At 49.4% G+C, this 17,550-nt stretch overlaps 1 long non-coding RNA gene across 4 annotated transcripts in view; it reads right to left on the bottom strand.

Annotated features, from left to right (window-relative positions):
- The window catches only part of LOC121022947 (uncharacterized), a 30,256-nt gene extending 12,799 nt beyond the window's left edge, over positions 1-17,457 (bottom strand). Inside the window, exons 1-3 of one of the 4 annotated variants that reach the window (XR_005787187.1) lie at positions 17,342-17,457; positions 16,561-16,700; positions 5,401-5,606 (exon numbers count right to left, since the gene is read on the bottom strand). This is a non-coding gene — a long non-coding RNA (uncharacterized LOC121022947). Of the gene's footprint in view, positions 1-5,400; positions 5,607-16,560; positions 17,312-17,341 lie in introns of those variants that run through there. The other 3 variants (XR_005787186.1, XR_005787184.1, XR_005787185.1) reach the window with 3 other exon arrangements.
- Between the last annotated feature and the right edge of the window lie 93 nt (positions 17,458-17,550).

Here is a 17,550-nt window from a genome sequence, read left to right as displayed (position 1 = left end):
ATTAAAAAGCAAGCGTGCAGTTAAGGAAGGTCTGCATCCGCGGGAACCTAGCTGCCTCTGCACACCCACCGGTGACTGCACTCCCACGTCTGTTCCATCAGCCGCCGCGCACCCGGCAGGCCCCATCGCCCCGCCCCCGTTCTCGTCACACCCGATGGCCGCCTCCGAGCTGCCGCGGCTGGCACGTCCCCCGGCTGTCCCCCGCCTCACCGCCTGTCCACACGTCCCCTCGCTCCGTCAGCTCACTTGCACAGATGGTCGCGTCTGTCCGTCCCCATTCCCGCCAGGCTCATCTTGCCTCCTGTCTCTTCCCCTCCCCGCTGCCCTCCGTACTGTCCCACGGTCCTGCTAAGAAGAAGGTACCCAGGCTGTGCGGCCTGAAGTCCCAATGCCTCGGGACGTCCCCACCCAGGCCCTCGGTCCCGTCAGCCACACGCACCGCTTCCTGCCGCTCCGTCCGGCAGCCTCTCTTGCTCACTGCCCCGGAAAGCCTTTCCTGCTTCCCTCCGATTCTGTGTAAAAAACGCCTTTGAGGCATGCGCTTACTTGTCTGCACAAGCACAGAGCGAAAACAGGTAAATCGGGCATCAAAATTCAAGCCTGTTCCGTATCAACAGACACCACCAGCAGTGAAAAGACAAGCTACTGAATGAGAGAAAACATTTGCCAATCCTGTATCACATAAGGAGCTCAGGTCTAGAGTATATAAAGACTCCAACTCCACCACAAGAAAAAAGCCTGGTTTTAAAATGGGCAAAGGACTCCACAGCTGTGTCTCCAAAGGTGAATGGCCAGTAAGGTGCTCAGTATCCTCATCGTCAGGGAAACGGAGATCACAGCCACGGTGAACCACACCTCCCACCCATCAGGACGGCTACTGTCAAAAAAAAGAAAAACCAGGAGGTAGAGAAACGACCCCTCGTGCACCGCTGGTGGGAATGTCAACCGGCGCAGCCGCTCCGGAAAGCGGTGTGGAGGGTCCTCGACGTGTAAAAGTAAAGCGCCCTAAGACCCAGCGATTCCACTCCTGGGTCTTTACCCAAAAGGTTTGAAAGCAGGCTCTTCGTGAGACATTTACACACCCCCGTTCATAAGCAGTAGTCGCAGCACCCAAGCGTGGGGAACAACCCGAGTGTCTATCTGCTGATGAACGGAGAAGCCAAAGGTAGCCCGTGGACCCGACGCAACACTCAGTCTTGAGATCCTGACACCTGCTACAACATGGGTCAACCCCGGGGACGTTGTGCTCAAATAAGGGAGTCACAAGGGACAAATACTGCGTGAGTCCACTTCTGGGGCGGGGGGGGGGGTCCCTAGAGCTGTCAAATCCATAGAGACCGTGGGCGGTGGGCACCGGGGGCTGGGTAAGGGATGGGGAGTTCGTGTTCCATGGGGACAGAGTCTCAGTGGGGGACAGTGAAGTTCTGGAGAGGACGGGGGTGACGGTTACAGAACGAGGCAGATACGCTCACTGCCACTTAATTGGACACTTAGAAATGACGGACGTCGTCAATTCTGTGTGTTTCGCCGGCTTTTAAGAAAGAAGGAAATGAAGACCAGTTAAACCAGCGAGTAGCAGAGTGGAGGTTGGGGAGAACTTCTTGCGAGTTCACCGCCTGCTCTTCCACAGACTTGAACTGAACCCTCTCAAACCCAGTGGCCAGAACCCCGAATCCACGTGTAGAGTTACACGCAAATGCATCCGGGTGCGTGCGTGCACGTGTCTGCGTATCTTTCTCTGGCGCCCGTCACATCTGAAAAGGCATCTGACCCAGGAAGGATTAAAGACTCACCGTGTTGGAAACAAGACAAAACCAGCAGACGGGGAGGTACTTCCAGAACGACAGAACAAGGGTCCATGAACATCTCCTTCTCCGCCGTACAGAGAACAGACACAAATGGGCATCACCACTATGTCAGGCCATGGGAGGCTGAGCCCCTCTGCCCCCTGAGCCAACGCAGGGTTTTGGGTTCAGGTTTCAAAGCTCCCGAGCTGCTAAGTTACGCCGTCCGTGGCATCTTGGCCAGGGTGGCCCTGGAGGTCTTTCTTCGGTGCTGGGGAACCGTGGGCTGGGCAGGCAGAGCAGGGACCGCGCCCAGAAGCCTGGCTTCCCCTTCTGTTCACCAGATCGGGAACGGAAGCCCTGCCTGGCACGGGGCAGGGGCAGGGTGCCCGGGGTTTACGACTGGAAAACCATCCACACAGTTAGGTCCACTGACCCCAGGAAGGGAGGACGTGGGGTCTGGAGGCCAGGGAGTAGAGATGGTATTTCCTCGGCTGAGAAGCAAGAGCGATCCCCTCCCGTGGGAACGTTAGCTTTAAGCGAGCGCCGGATGACGCGGCTCCAGCGGGCAGGCGAGGTGATGTCCGCTCAGGAACACGCACAGCCAAAGCCACGTGAGATCGGTCCCGACCCGCCGCCTGCCGGGGAGTCATGCCTGGCGCACATCCACCCCTCACGGCGCGGGCGGGGGCGACGTGGCTTCCCCGGCTGCACACAGGGACGGCTCCCGCCGCAGCACTTGTCCTCCTGGGGCTGGCGTCCCGCCGCAGCCCGTCCGTGCTGGGCTCAGGGACTCCCTTCTGCTGTCAGCCCGAGAGACGGGACTCGACCCGCTGGTCCCGGACAAGGACAGAGAAGGTCATGCCCTTCCCTGAGGACCGCGGCACCTACGGGAGCAGAGGGACTCGGCGCACCGGCCGGGGCCGCCCTTCCCGGCGCCTAGGAGGTTACTTTTACCACCGGCAACCCCACGTAACGGAAACCGCGTCCTGTTAACGCTGCACCTGCGCAGGGTGATGTGACGGGCAGGGCGCAGCCGACCCTGACACCGAGCAGAAGTACCGATGGCCACCGGGGCAGAGTCGACTCCTCGGCCCGGAATGCCGCGCGCGTCTGGTTTTACGTGGTGAGGGGAAGCAGGGGAAGGCGCGGCCTTCACCCCCTGTTTCTCACCTCAGGGACCTGGTGCCCCCCCTCCCCCCACAGCAGTGTGCACCGTGCGCCGGGCTCGGCTGCAGCCCCGGGGCGTGAGCCCCGAGCTCCCCAAGGGGTCCCATCCCAGAGGCAAGAAGGCGCGGGCAGAGTTGAGCGGAAAGAGCCAGCGCTGGCCAAGCAGGAGGGAGAATTCGGAGAAAAACGCGGGCAGCTGCCCTGATGTGTGAGATGCTGGCAAAGACGGGATTTTCAGAGGTCCTGGGTGTGGGTTCCCTTGGACATTTTATAACCTCTTTAACGGAGACTCACGGATCCACTTTGAGAACAGCAGTGAAAAATGGCACCTTGGCTTTGGGCGGCCACCGTGCCGTCAGGAGACAGCGGGTGTACCCCTGGGTTACATCTGGAGCGTGACCCTCTAGGAATCTGGACCTAAACTCCCCGTGATCAGCCACACTGCCCACCAACCCACGATGAACACGACCGTCTGCCTTGTGCTGCCGTGTACCCTGCCTGGCCTCCGTCCCCAGAGGGGCAACATGGCAGGTTTCTGAGGGACCGACCAGCTTCCTAACAGGTGCGCCCGGAGATACGGGGTGCAGTTTACGGTGATATGGATGTACCGCTGTTAAGATTTTAGTTTAGAACCCTGTGTACACTTTCTCCTACACACTTTCCTGAGCAACATTTTGTATTTTTCAGAGGGGATTTCATCGCAGCCCCCGACACCAGGAGCCGCAGTTGTGAGCGGAGCGCGTAGCACTTGCTCCGAACTTTTCTTCACGATCCCAGTTGTCCTGATTCTTTTTCAGCCATGATTTCTCACTCGTAAGCTTTGTTTTGCAAGTGCATGCAAATGACTTGGTTTTCATTTCAATTTATGCCTATTTTCAGATTTTCCCTGATACAGAAATGATGTATGTTCATCACCATCGTCATCCTCTGGGATCGTTAGATAACAGAACGATGAGGACTCCAGTTTTGGATTATGTGTGATACTTTGATAAAATAAAGGAAATTTCCGACTTTTAACGTTCGTGGGCCCTGTTCCTAGGCTCCCAGGGAAGCTATACTTGAACATTTACCAAGGTCAAAAGGATTCAGCAAAACCTCCAAGCGTGGGCTCTATTTCTTTGCCGTGCACACACAGTACATCTGCTTTGTTAAATAATAATAATGATAATAATAACAATAATAACCAAAAAGGAACGTTCCAGACATAAAGAAAGAAACCCCATGCTTTCCCTAAGATTAAAGTCATACAGTCTCATGCACACTAAAAACATAAGATAAAGCCTGTCGCTTTCCGGAATGCCCTTCCTCTGGATTCTCTCTGTAACTCCGTGTAAATTCTGTGTAAATAAACATATAATCCTGCAGCCCACGTTCCTTCCCCGGAGCAACCTTTGTGAAGACTATGTATCCTGGGTGGCGGCCCCAACTTGGGCTCGAATAAGATGCTTTTTCTTTCTCTTTATTTTTTGGGGGGAGGGGCAGGGAGAGGGAGAGAGAGAGAATCCCAAGAAGGCTCCACACTGTCAGGGCAGAGCCCGACGTGGGGCTCGAACCCATGAACTGTGAGATCATGACCTGAGCTGAAATCAAGAATTGGATGCTCAACCTGCTGAGCCACCCAGGAGCCCCTCTCTTTAATATTTTAAGGCAGGTTTGTCCTGTCTCAACCTTTCTTGGGGGAGTCAGCAGTGTGTCAGAGCAACCCCCCTGAACACAGCTGGGGGTCGTCTGGAACTCGGCGCTCCGTCCCAGCACGAGCCCTGTGTGCCCTCTGACTTCTCACGGGTGTACCGGTGACTCCTGCTATCCAAGCCCCTCAGTTTGAATCGACAGCCCTCGTACTCAAGCTGTTGAGGGTTGCCTGTGACGTTCTCCGGGCGGGAATAACCTACAGGGGTTGGTTGTTTTTGTTGAGCATTATCATCATCGATTCTATTAACGGAAGGCTGGAGTAAACTTTCTGGCTACAAACACGAGACACTGAATCACTCAGCTTGGAAGAGAAGGGACGCTTGCTCCTTCGGGCCAAATGGTGCCTTCAGGTGACCGAGAGCCTCGCGGAAGCGTCTGTGGCTATTCGTGACACGTGGCGGTCCCGGAGGAACTTCCCACCTCATGAGGTAACTAATGCTTGGCTCGTCTGGGGACGCACACATAGGATTGATCATCCGGTGCTCAATGGTCTCAGACCTCACGGGGAGAAACCGCGACGCGTAAGAGAGTGTACCCCAGCTCCCGGGAAGGGATCTGAGCAGCACGGACTGGCCCACCACACTTAACATCTTTAGATCTCCTTCGAGCCTTCCTCGAAAAATAAAACCACGACAAGAGGAACAGGGAACCGTGCTTCGAGAGCTGAAAGCTCCCGGAAAACCACCCACCACCCACGGGAGCTCCGGCAGGCTCTGTGCACAACACATAGGGAACCTCTATTCGCAATGCCTACTTAACTGGGAAACTCGAAGTCTCGGACGGCCCAAATGGGGTTCTTTCCACACGTCTCAATTCGTTTTCTCGTGCACACAGAGAAAGCGACCGGAAACTAGGAAGCCGTTTGGTTCGATCGGTGCTCACGGAGGTCCTCTGGGCTACATTTGGCTTGTTTGCTGTTGCGGCTTTTGGCATCTTTGGGCAAAATTGGCTGTGTTCTGACTGGAAAATGGGGAAAAAAAAAAAAACAAAAACCTGATGGACCCATAAATTATAATGCCATCTTGCAGTTAGATTTGTTTTGATAAAAGGGGGATAGTCGGAAATCGGGTCTTTAATGTCTTCTCCACAAATGTTAGTGAAACAAAGGCTATGTATTGTTTGCATCTTGTCTATATGTCCGTGTGTAATAACGGAGATCTTTTCTCCACTTCCAGATGGTGTTGCTAAAATTAATTTGTAAGAGAGCTCTATTTAATTGGTTTAGGGGCCATCGCTTCTAAAACTCAGAAAGATAAAAACTAACCCACATGTTTTCCAAGTTTACGTGATCTGGGATGAAATTCCCTACATTCAGGCTTTTGGGGTTACTCCGTAATAAAGACGCCTCATGTCAACCGATGGTCCAGAGAGACAAGGATGGGCACAGATCCAAGACCCCCAACGCCCTTCTCAGAAGTCACAAAGATGAGGAAGAGGAAGAGGAAACAGGCACTGGAAATCCTAAATCCACTTCCCCAAACAGAAGCACCGGAACTGACGCCCCGTCCACTGCCTCCAGTCCTGCCTCCTCCAGACGGCTGAAAACAACCAGAGAGAAAGCCCGTCTTGCAGGAGGGAGAGACAGGAGATGGAAATGGAAAGATGTTAGTCCCAACCTTGAATCTGCCTCTGGCCCGGCCGGCAGCACCCCACCCACCTCTACGGTCCCCCTTCCTGTTCCCGCACAACCACCACTGGGGCCCTCGCACAGCCGGCCCCCGCACCACCCTCAGCACCTCTGGCACCACCGGCCCCTCCTACCCTCACCTCCGAGGACCGGAAGCTGTCAGGCCACCTCCTGATGAGGTTCAAACCGGAGCATGTCCCAGATCAGCATGAAGGGGCCCAAGGGCTCCCCTGGACTCAAACCGCTCATTTCAGCTTTCCCCCCAGGAGCCCCGGCTAAAGTTGACGGCAGGGAGCAAATTGACTAATGTCGTGGTAGACACATGTGCAACACATTCGGTACTAACGCTAGTTCCAAGCCATTGATTTAATGAAAATAGACATGTTTTTGGAACCATCAACGTCAAGTATAATACACATAATCAGCTTTTATTCTACCTGAATGTATCAGATTAACGTTGAAACTCTTGTAATCTGTCAGCAAAAATGACTTAAAATGATGGCTGATTTGGTCTCAAGGTTTCATGGGTAATTGTTAACAGCTAGTCAGTTTTGGTTTTTTTTTAAATTTTTTTAATGTTTAGTTTTGCGAGAGAGAGAAACAGAGCATGAGCGGGGGAGGGGCAGAGAGAGACACACACACAGAATCCCAAGTAGGCTCCAGACTCTGAGCTGTCAGCACGGAGCCTGATGCGGGGCTTGAACTCATGGACGGTGAGATCATGACCTGAGCCGAAGTCGGACACCTAACCAACTGAGCCACCCAGGTGCCCCAGAGCTAGTCAGTTTTAAAGGAAATGTTCATGAACTTTTAAAAAGCTTCCAAGATCTTTAAACCATAAACCACTGGAGTCTTGCTAGATTGAATGACACACTGGGTTGAATTCACTGGATATCTAATTTTTTTCCAAATAAGATAAAATACTGAAACCTTAATTACCAAACATTAGGTTTATCTGCTTTTGCCTTCTTATTGCAGAGAATCTAAAGATACTTGGGTCTCCTGGTAAACATGTTTTGTGCTTTACTGAAAGTTGCACTGTGAAAAAACACACGTGTCTAGAAGTCATAAAATATATTCATAAATTTCCCACTCTAAAGAATTCTGGTGTAATAGTTCACAATTGGTAACTAAGTTTTCACTGGACACTATGGTAGCCAAGAGTTAAAATTCTGCTAAATGTAAAAAAAAAAAAAATATATGCTAAATGTAAAAAGAAAAGAAAAATTCTGCTAAATGTAATTATACTGCTGGAAATGATAAAGAAGCCAACTCTATGCGTGGCCAAAGTAGGATATATGTAAGAAAGGCATAAAGAATGAGAATAAGTTTTTGTTGAGAGAAAAGAAAGTAATTTTATCCTGAAACGAGACTGGTGATTTAGAGAGGGAGAATTTACAACAAAGTCTAAATGAAAAAAAAAAAAGGAGAAAATTTGTGAAGGGGAATCTTTGGAAAGAATTTTATGTGTGGTCAGGATGGCTAAGATCAGAATAGATGAATTTTGTTGTTTTTTTTTTTTTCAACGTTTTTTATTTATTTTGGGGACAGAGAGAGACAGAGCATGAACGGGGGAGGGGCAGAGAGAGAGGGAGACACAGAATCGGAAACAGGCTCCAGGCTCCGAGCCATCGGCCCAGAGCCCGACGCGGGGCTCGAACTCCCGGAGCGGGAGATCGTGACCCGGCCGAAGTCGGACGCTCGACCGACTGCGCCACCCAGGCGCCTCTAGATGAATTTTAAAGGTACACTTGTATAGGATGTGAGGGGGAAGGTGGCCCCCCACCCCAGCCTAGATACACAGACACCTGCGGGAACCAGGGCAGCACCTACACTCTCCACCTGGCCGGCTAACAGGGTGCCCTGCCCCCACACGCTTCTTCGGACCCGCCCCTCCATCCCTGCCTCAGTGGGAGTTTTCCTGGGTTGCTGCAGATCTCTTCCTAAGTACCAGCCACTTTGCTGGCACCGCGAGGGCTCCACATCCTCCTGTGGACCTGCCCCCTCCAATACCCCTTGGCCACAACCTGTCCAAAGCGGTACCACAAGCCTGGCAGCGTGCGAGCAGCCCCAACAGGGGCCGGCACTACTCCAAAGTGACTCCCACTGCAGGGAGAGGGAAAGATAACCACACACACACACACCAGTCAGACTATGGCCTCAGCAGTGGACCGGGGGCAGAGAGCTGTTCTGACTATAGCCAACCCCCCCCCCCCCCACCACCAAGGAAACCTTCTCAGGGGACAACGCAGGGAAAGCACCCTGCAGTTTGATGCTACCGCATGATACAAATGCCTGGTCTGACTCAGCTCAAGCCTAAAGCGGCCCCAGACTCGCCCACTAACGGCACAGGGACTAAACTCTTCCCACAACAGGCAAAGAGAGCCACTGCAGATGGCTGGACTAAGGGAAAAAGAGTCTCAGCCATAAGAGCAGAGCACATGCAACGTAACAGGAGACACCCCTGAAGCACCGGGTTCCGGTGAATGGGGCGCATGGCACTGCGGGGCGCTACAGGGCTTCTTCAGAAGGCCGTTACTCTCAAGAGCAAGAGACACAGCTGACTGTCCTGACACACAGAAACAGACACGGAGAGTTAGATAAAATGAGACAGAGGAATATGTCCCAAATGAAAGAAAGGGACAAAAATCACAGCAAGAGACCTAAGCAAAACGGAGATGAGTAATACGGCTGATAGAGAATTTAAAGTAATGGTCATAAAGATACTTGAGAAAAGACTGGAGGACATCAGTGAGATGCTCAGCAAAGAGAGAAAAAATGCCAAAAAGAACTAACCTAATCAGAGATGAAGAATACAATCGGTGAACCTAAAAAATTAAAAATACACTAGAGGGAATAAATAGCAGACTAGAGGAAGCGGAAGAATAGATCAGCAAGCTGTAGGATAGAGTAATGGAAAGCAATCAAGCTGAACAGGAGAGAGAAAAAAAATAACAAAAGATGAAAATAGACTAAGGGAACATGGAGACACCATCAAATATAATAACAATTGCACTATAGGGATCCCAAAAGGAGAAGAGCAAGAAGGGGGCAGAAAATTTATTTAAAGCAATAATAGCTGAAAACTTCCTGAATCTGGGGAAGGAAACAGAAAGCCAGATCTAGGAGGCACAGAGAGCCCACAAAAAAATCAATCCAAGGAGGTCCACACCAAGAAACATAGTAATTAAAATGGCAAAAGAAGTGATACAGAGAATTTTAAAAACAGAATGAGACCAAAAAAAAAAAAGGTTACCTACAAGGGAAACCCCATAAGGCTATCAGTTGAGTTTTCAGCAGAAACTTTGCAGGCCAGAAGGGAGTGGCATGATGTATTCAAAGTGCTGAAAGAAAAAACAAAAAACCAAAAAACTTCCAGCCAAGAATACTGTATCCAGCAAAGTTATCATTCAGAATAGAAAGAGGAGTTTCTCACACAAACAAAAGTTAAAGGAATTCATCACCACTAAGACAGCCTTAAAAGAAATGTTAAAGAAGACTCTTTTGAGTGAAAATGAGAGACCATAAGCAGGAGTAAGAAAAGTAGGAAACACAAAAGCGGCAAAATGAAGTATATCTACAAAAGTGACTCAAGGACTCACAAAATAAAAGAATGTAAAGTATGACATCATATACTTAAAATGTGTGTATGTGGTGGGGGCGAGGAGTAGACATTTAGTGCTTCTAGAACGGGTCTAAACTGAAGCATCCATCAAATTAATATGGAATTCTATATGCATTAAGATATTATATACAAACCGAATGGTAACCACAAATGAAAAACCAGTAATAGCCATGCAAAAAAATAAAGAGAAAGGAATATAAGAATATCACTAAAGAAAGCCAACACATCATGAAAGAAGAGACCAAGGAAGGAACAAAAATAACTACTCAAACAAGTAACAAAATGGTAATACGTACATATCTGTCAATAATTACTTTGAATATAAATGGACCAAACCCTCCAATCAAAAGACACAGGGTGACAGAATGGATTAAAAGAAAGATCCATTTTTATGGTACCCACAAGAGACTCATTTGAGACCTAAAGACATATGCATATTGGAAAAGTATTTATTATGAAAATAGAAGCGAAAAGAAACCTGGGGTGGCAAAGGATTGGACAAAACAGGCTTTAAAGCAAGACCACAATAAGAGACAAAGAAGGACACTACATAATCATAAAGAGAAGCCAACAAGATAGAACAATTGTATATATTTATGCACCTAACATGGAAACGCCCAAATACATAAGGCAGCTAATAACAAACATAAAGGAAATAATCCATAGTGACACAATAATAGGGAAGTTTCACATCCCACTTAGATAAATGGAACAACCATCCAAAAAGAAAATCAACAAGGAAAGAGTGCCTTAAAATGACACACTAGACCAGATGGACTTAAGAGATATATTCTGAACATTCCATCCTAAAACAGCAGAATACACATTATTTTCGAGTGCACATGGAACATTCTCCAGAATAGACCATGTATGAGGTCACAAAACAACTGTCAACAAATTTAAAAAGACCAAAGTCATACCATGAATCTTTTCTGACCACAACACTATGAAAGTAGAAATCAAGCACAAGAAAAAAATCTGGAAAGACCCTAAATACATGGAGGTTAAACAGCATCTACTAAACAATAAATGGTTCAACCAAGAAATAAAAGATGAAATCAAAAAATACATGCAGACAAATGAAAATTTAAACACAATGGTCCAAAAATCTTTGGCATGCAGCAAAAGCTGTTCTAAGAGGGAAATTTATAGCAGTATAGGCCTACCTCAGAAAGAAAAAAAATCTCAAAAAACCAACTTAGCCATATGCCTAAAGGAGCTATGGAAAAAAAAGAACAAACAAAACCCTAAATCAGTAGAAGGAAGGAAATAATAAATATTAGAGCAGAAATAATCAAAATAGAAACTAAAAACAAAACAAAACAAAAACAAAATACAAAAACAATAGAACTGGTCCATGAAACCAAGAGCTGGTCCTTTGATAAAACACAAAATTTGATGAATTTTCAGCCAGATTCATCAAAAACAGAGAGGGGGGGAGGGAGGGACAGGGAGGCAAGGGGCTCAAATGAACAAAATCAGAAGTGACAGAGGAGAAATAACGACTGACACCACAGAAATACAAAGGAGTGTAAGAGATTATGAAAAGTTATGTGCCAACAAATTGTACAACTTAGCAGAAATGGATAAGTTCTTAGAAACTTACAGCCTCCTCCAAAAACTGAACAAAGAAGAAATAGAAAATTTGAACAGGCTGATTAACAGCAATAAAACTGAATTTGTAATAAAAAAAACTCCCACCAAACAAAAGCCCAGGATGAGATGGCTTCACAGGCAAATTCTATGTAAGTTTTAAAGAAGAGTTAATATCTATTCTTTTCAAACTATTCCAAAAAATAAAAGAGGAAGGAAAGCTTCCAAATTCATTCTATGAGGCCGGCATTACCCTGATACAAAACCAGATAAAGACACCACAAAAAAAGAGAACTACAGGCCAGTCATCTCTGATGAATACAGATACAAAAATCGTCAACAAAATATTAGCAAACCAAATCCAACAATACATTAAAAATATCATTCACCACGATCAAGTGGGATTTAGTCCTAGGATACAAGGGTGGTTCAATGTTCACAAATCAATCAACATGGTACATCACATCAATAAGAGAAACGATAAAAGCCATGTGATCATTTCAACAGATGCAGAAAAATCATCTGACAAAATACAACATCCATTCCAGATAAAAACCCTCAACGAAGTAGGTTTAGAGGGAACATACCTCAACATAGTGAAGGCCATGGATGAAAAACTCACAGCCAATATCATAATCAATGGGGAAAAACCAAGAGCCTCTCCTCTCAGGTTAGGAACAAGACAAGGATGTCCACTCTCACCACTTGTATTCAACACAGTACTGCAAGTCCTAGCCACAGCTATCAGACAAGAAAAAGAAATAAAAGGCATCTAAATTGGTAAGGAAGGAGCAAAATTTTCGCCATTTTCAGATGACATGATACCGTACGTAGAAAACACAAAAGACGCCACCAAAAACCTACCAGAACTGATAAATTAATTCAGCGAAGTCACAGGATACAAAATCAATGCACAGAAATCCATTGCATTTCTACACACTGATAATGAAGCTGCAGAAGAGAAATTAAGAAAACGACCCCATTTACAATAGCACCCAAAATAATAAAATACCCAGGAATTCACTTAACCAAGGAGGTGAAAGACCTGTTCTCTGAAATCCACAAAACACTGATGAAAGAAATCAAAGATGGTACAAAGAAATGGAAAGATATTCCATGTTCATGGACTGGGAGGTGCAGGAAACTCACGGCCACAATGGCTCATGTAGAGGCCCTCTTAGTGTCTGTTGCTCTATGGACCACACACAGGATCACCAGAGACATCTGAACTATGAACCAGAAAAATCCATCAGATTGCTGCTGCCTGCCCCCACTCCGCCTGAGGATGCTTGAAGCCTGTCATACAGATAATCTCACTGGCAGCATCCAGGACTCAGACACTGGGTTTATAATCTGCTCCAACATTACCTGTGTTTTCCTTTTGTTTCCATAGAAATGCCTCTCATTAATTAACCTTATTGCCTGCTGAACAAGGTAGAGTGTATACAAAAGCCAACACCACTTGCGACACCTAGACGAACTCCAGGGAAGTAAGGACCCAGATAATCAGGCAGCAAGTCACATGGGTACAAGAGGCCCCTGCCCCCCACCTCCTTTTTTAAGGTGGCAGAGACTGGCTTACTGATCCATTCTCTTGGATACCCACTGGGATCAGATCAACTTTCGAGACTCCCACCCCTGACTACACCGTTGCGATTGCTTGGAATACACTTGGGGATGAAATTAACGTCACGTAGTGCCAAACTATGTAGAAAAATAAAATTACCTCTGATGCCCCTTCCATTAGCACAAGGGACCAAAAGTTACAAGTAGGTCAAATCCTTCTGTTTCAAAGCCCCGACCACACCCTAAATCGGCTGAAGCAGTAACAGAAGACAGAGCTCCGCCCACGCTCCATAGAAATGCAAGGAAGGACTCACGATGGGAAATTCTAACCGGAAAAGTCTCCACATGTCTGACACCGTGTTGCTTCTGTTTCCCTTGCTGCAGTGACCTACAGGTTAGAACTTTCTGCTTAGCCCTGCGTGTAGGCACGTTACAGCTAAGGTTTACCAAAACTGCTCTTTACCCAACATCTACCTCACCCGAGGAGACAGGGAAGTAGCCAAAGCACCATCACCCCCAACTCTTCAAGATTGAGGAAAAGTCATAACTCAGGGAGGAATTGAATCCATGCCCCATAGGGTTAATGAGGTTGAAATTACCAGAAAACTGAAAGCCTGCTTTTCAGAGAAGTGCTTCTCCCTAACTGGCTATAACTGGCTATTATGTCTCCCAGTCCCCACCAACAAACCCGCTGGCTGTCCCTGCAGCAGCCTGGACTCATCGGGTTCCTGCCTGGTAACAAGCAAGGCCCCGCTTTCCTTATGTGAGATAAGGAGAGACCCCATCCAGGTTATCCCAGCCCTCAGAGTGCGCCCAGAGCCCCCTCTCCTGGTCCTGAGATAACCTCCTGACGGGGGACTGAATTTCGTGAAGTCTCGGCCCCAGAGTCACCATGGAATGTATGTTACGCGTATGTTTCCTCAGTGGGAACAGGCTCTAGCTTCCCTCTTGAATGATCAAGAATTTTCCCACCTTTGGGGCGCCTGGGTGGCGCAGTCGGTTGAGCGTCCGACTTCAGCCAGGTCACGATCTCGCGGTCCGTGAGTTCGAGCCCCACGTCAGGCTCTGGGCTGATGGCTCGGAGCCTAGAGCCTGTTTCCGATTCTGTGTCTCCCTCTCTCTCTGCCCCTCCCCCGTTCATGCTCTGTCTCTCTCTGTCCCAAAAATAAATAAACGTTGAAAAAGAATTTTCCCACCTTTTAATCAAGACTCTTTGGATTTTTCTCCCGCCTAAGTCGATTCCAACACCACATTGGTTCCTTCAAGTTGTACTCACTAGAATTCTTTTTCTGTCCACGAGTCATTGTTTTAAATATCTTACCAAACGCAAAAACAGTCTAAGCCAAGCACGCGTACTGTTTGCTCACCGGTTGGACTTTATAGAGAACATGTTATCACTTTTAAGCTTCCCACCGGTTCTGTTACAGTAAGTCCCCAACAAGGAACTAGGGGTGAAAAAATACATTATGTTCATACCTAGCAACAGGGACTTGATGGGCCCTGGACAGACAAGCCAGGCACCCTGGCACCGAGGGACCGGAAAACATAAGGTTGGTCGTCAGTGCTTTCTGGGGAAAGATTTCTGATCAAAAAGGGGAAATGATGAAGGAAAATTTCAACTTTTGATGTTTGTGGGTCCTGCTCCTGGGCTCCCAGGGAAGCTAGACTTGAACATTTACCAAGGTCAGAACGACTCAGCAAAACCTCCGAGCATGGGCTCTATTTCTGTCCCGTGCACACACTGTACATCTGCTTTGTTAAAAAATAAAGAAATAACCAAAAGGAGCCTTGCAGACATAAAAAGAAAAATCTCCCTGGTTCCCGTAAGATTAAATTCATACAGCCTTGCACACACTAAAAACATAAAATAGATGAAAAAATAAAAACATAAAACAAAGTCTGTAACTGTTTGGAATGTCCTTTGTCATGACGATTTGTAACTCTTCGTGAAAAGGAAAAAACACAAACATATAACCCTGTACCACATGACCCTTCCCCAGAGGACTCTCTTCTTTGTGAAGACAGGTACCCTGGGCAGCTGTCCTAACTTGGGCTCAAGGAAGACTCTTTCCTTTCTCTTTAAAATTAAATTTTCTTTTAAATGGATTATTTTTTGAGAGAGAGAGCACGCGCTCAAGCGAGTGAGAGAGAGTAGGGGAGGGGCAGAGAGAGAGGGAGACACAGAATCCGAAGCAGGCTCCAGGCTTCGGGCTGTCAGCACAGAGCCCCACGCGGGGCTCGAACCCACAGACTGCGAGATCATGACCTGAGCTGAAGTCGGACGCTTAACTGACTAAGCCAGCCCCTCCCTTTAAAATTTTTTTAATTTTTTGTGTAATATAGCGAATTGTCAGATTGGCTTCCATACAACACCCACTGCTCATCCCAACAGGTGCCTCCTCAGTGACCCCACCCATTTTCCCCTCTCCCCCCGCCCCCCATCCACCCTCACTTTGTTCTCTGTATTTAAGGGTCTCTTATGGTTTGCCTCCCTCCCTCTCTGTTCCTATTTTTCCCCTCCCCCTCCCCCATGGTCTTCTGTTAAGTTTCTCAAGATCCACGTATGAGTGAAAACACATAATATCTGTCCTTCTCTGCCTTTGTTCATTTTGCATTGACAACTTCTCTTCCTTAGAATGACAATTTGGGGGGGGGGGCACCTGGGTGGCTTAGTTGGTGAAGGTCTGACTTCGTGTCAGGTCATGATGTCAGCAGTTCGTGGGTTTGAGCCCCGAGTCTCGGGGCCTGGAGCCTGCTTCGGATTCTGTGTCTCCCCCTCTCTCTGTCCCTCCCCCGCACGTGCGAGATCTCTCTCCCAAAAATAAATAAACGTTAAAAAAAACAAAAAGAGTGACGACTTTTTGTACGGAATTTAAAGAAGGAATGACAGCAAATTAATTATGCTTGTATCTTGACACACACAGACACACACACAACACAGAGGCACACATTTCCCCAAAAAAACGTTTGAACTTTTGAAAAGTCTCTACTTGTATTAATAAGAAACAAAGCTATTTTCCGGGTTTGGATAGAACCGTAGCAGAACTTAGGAGCTGGGTACGAGACTCCATAATTCATAGCTAAACTCCAAATACCTCCTACGGATGCAAAATCGCTCATTTTAACCGCTCATCGGGGCAGCGCCGGAAACCAAAGCCGCCTCTTGGGAATAATACCTTAGCAGGCTGCACGGAGGAGACGGTACACGGCACCCACGCCCCAAACAATGACGTCACAGAGTCGCAGCACAGATGGACGCACTTACAGGTGCGAGTTAAATGCTCAATTAACAGCCCCAGTTAGACTCCCCGGAGCACCTGTGGGCACACTGCTAGTTCTGGAAGGCAGCGCCCAACTGCAGGGAAGGACAGATGCAAACTATCAGTGAAGTTGGAACCAGCAGACCTGGGGTGAGGGCTGCAGGGGTCCTTCTGAACGCCCCAAGTTCAGGGCTTCGCAGAGAAGCCCTCATAGGGGGACAGTCTCCCTGAAGCCCACATTACCTGGTGTTTCCCAGATGGCTAATTGGTGGAGGTTGGGCGGTGGTCGGGTGTCCTGGGGATCGAGTCTCCAGCAAGGCTGGGATCCGCGTCTAGAAACCCCCCAAGGGTTCTCCGGGACCGTGGGCATTCGCCAGCTGGGTCTAGGAGTGCGTCAAGGCACACCTGAAAACAAGGGACACGCAGCCCGGGCAGGGAGAGCCAACGTGCCCTTATGCGATCGTGAGCATTCTCCCGAGCGCCGGATTCTGCGTCTCCAAGCAGGCCTATGAGGGGACTCAACCGGTGACCGCGGGGTCGCGGGGTCTCAGCCCCTGCCCGCCGTCCCCGAGCAAGTCCTCGAGGAGTGAGGCATCTCCCCGCCCGGCCTGCTGCACCTGGCGGCCTGTCTGCCTCCCAGGCCTCGCCGGGCCCCCTGCCCTGGGGGGTGGGGGCCCGGGCACGGCCTCTGGCTGCTTCTGGCCCCGGCGTCAGCTTGGGCTCCGGACGCGAGGAGGCCGCTGGAAGGAGCCGGGCGGCACCGGTTCCCAGAGCTGCATTCAGGCCCTGGCCGCCCTGGCCGCAGCTCTCGGATGTGCGGACTCCTGTCCCTTCCGCGGCTGCCGCTGCCCCTGCCCCTGCTCGCCGACAGCCCGCCCTTCTGAGCTGGGCCAGTGCCGCCTGCGCTGGAGGGGGGGGTGGGGGGGGGTGGGCGCGGGCTGTGTCACCTCCCGCCGGGGCTCCCAGGCTGCCACCGCGGCCGCCGCGCCGCCTGCCAGGCCCCGGCCCCCCGCGTGCCACTTACCCGAGCGTCGCCGTTGGGCGGGCGGCCCAGCGCCGTGCCTCTGCTGCCCTCTGCGGGCGGCGTCCACGCGCGACCTGAGCCGGAGGGGAGGAGCCCTGCCCCCAGCCTGGTGCCGGCCTGGGGTGGGGGCTGCTGCGGGGGCGAGGGTCGACTGGGGGCGGGGCTGGCGGGGGTAAGGGGGTAGGGGGACTGGCCGGGGGGGGGGGGGG

This window comes from Herpailurus yagouaroundi, unplaced genomic scaffold (genome assembly GCF_014898765.1).
Source record: "Herpailurus yagouaroundi ecotype Mexico unplaced genomic scaffold, PumYag 483, whole genome shotgun sequence".
Taxonomy (NCBI): Eukaryota; Metazoa; Chordata; class Mammalia; order Carnivora; family Felidae; genus Herpailurus; species Herpailurus yagouaroundi.
Note: the sequence above shows the minus strand (reverse complement) of the source record. Positions and strands in the feature narration are given on the sequence as shown.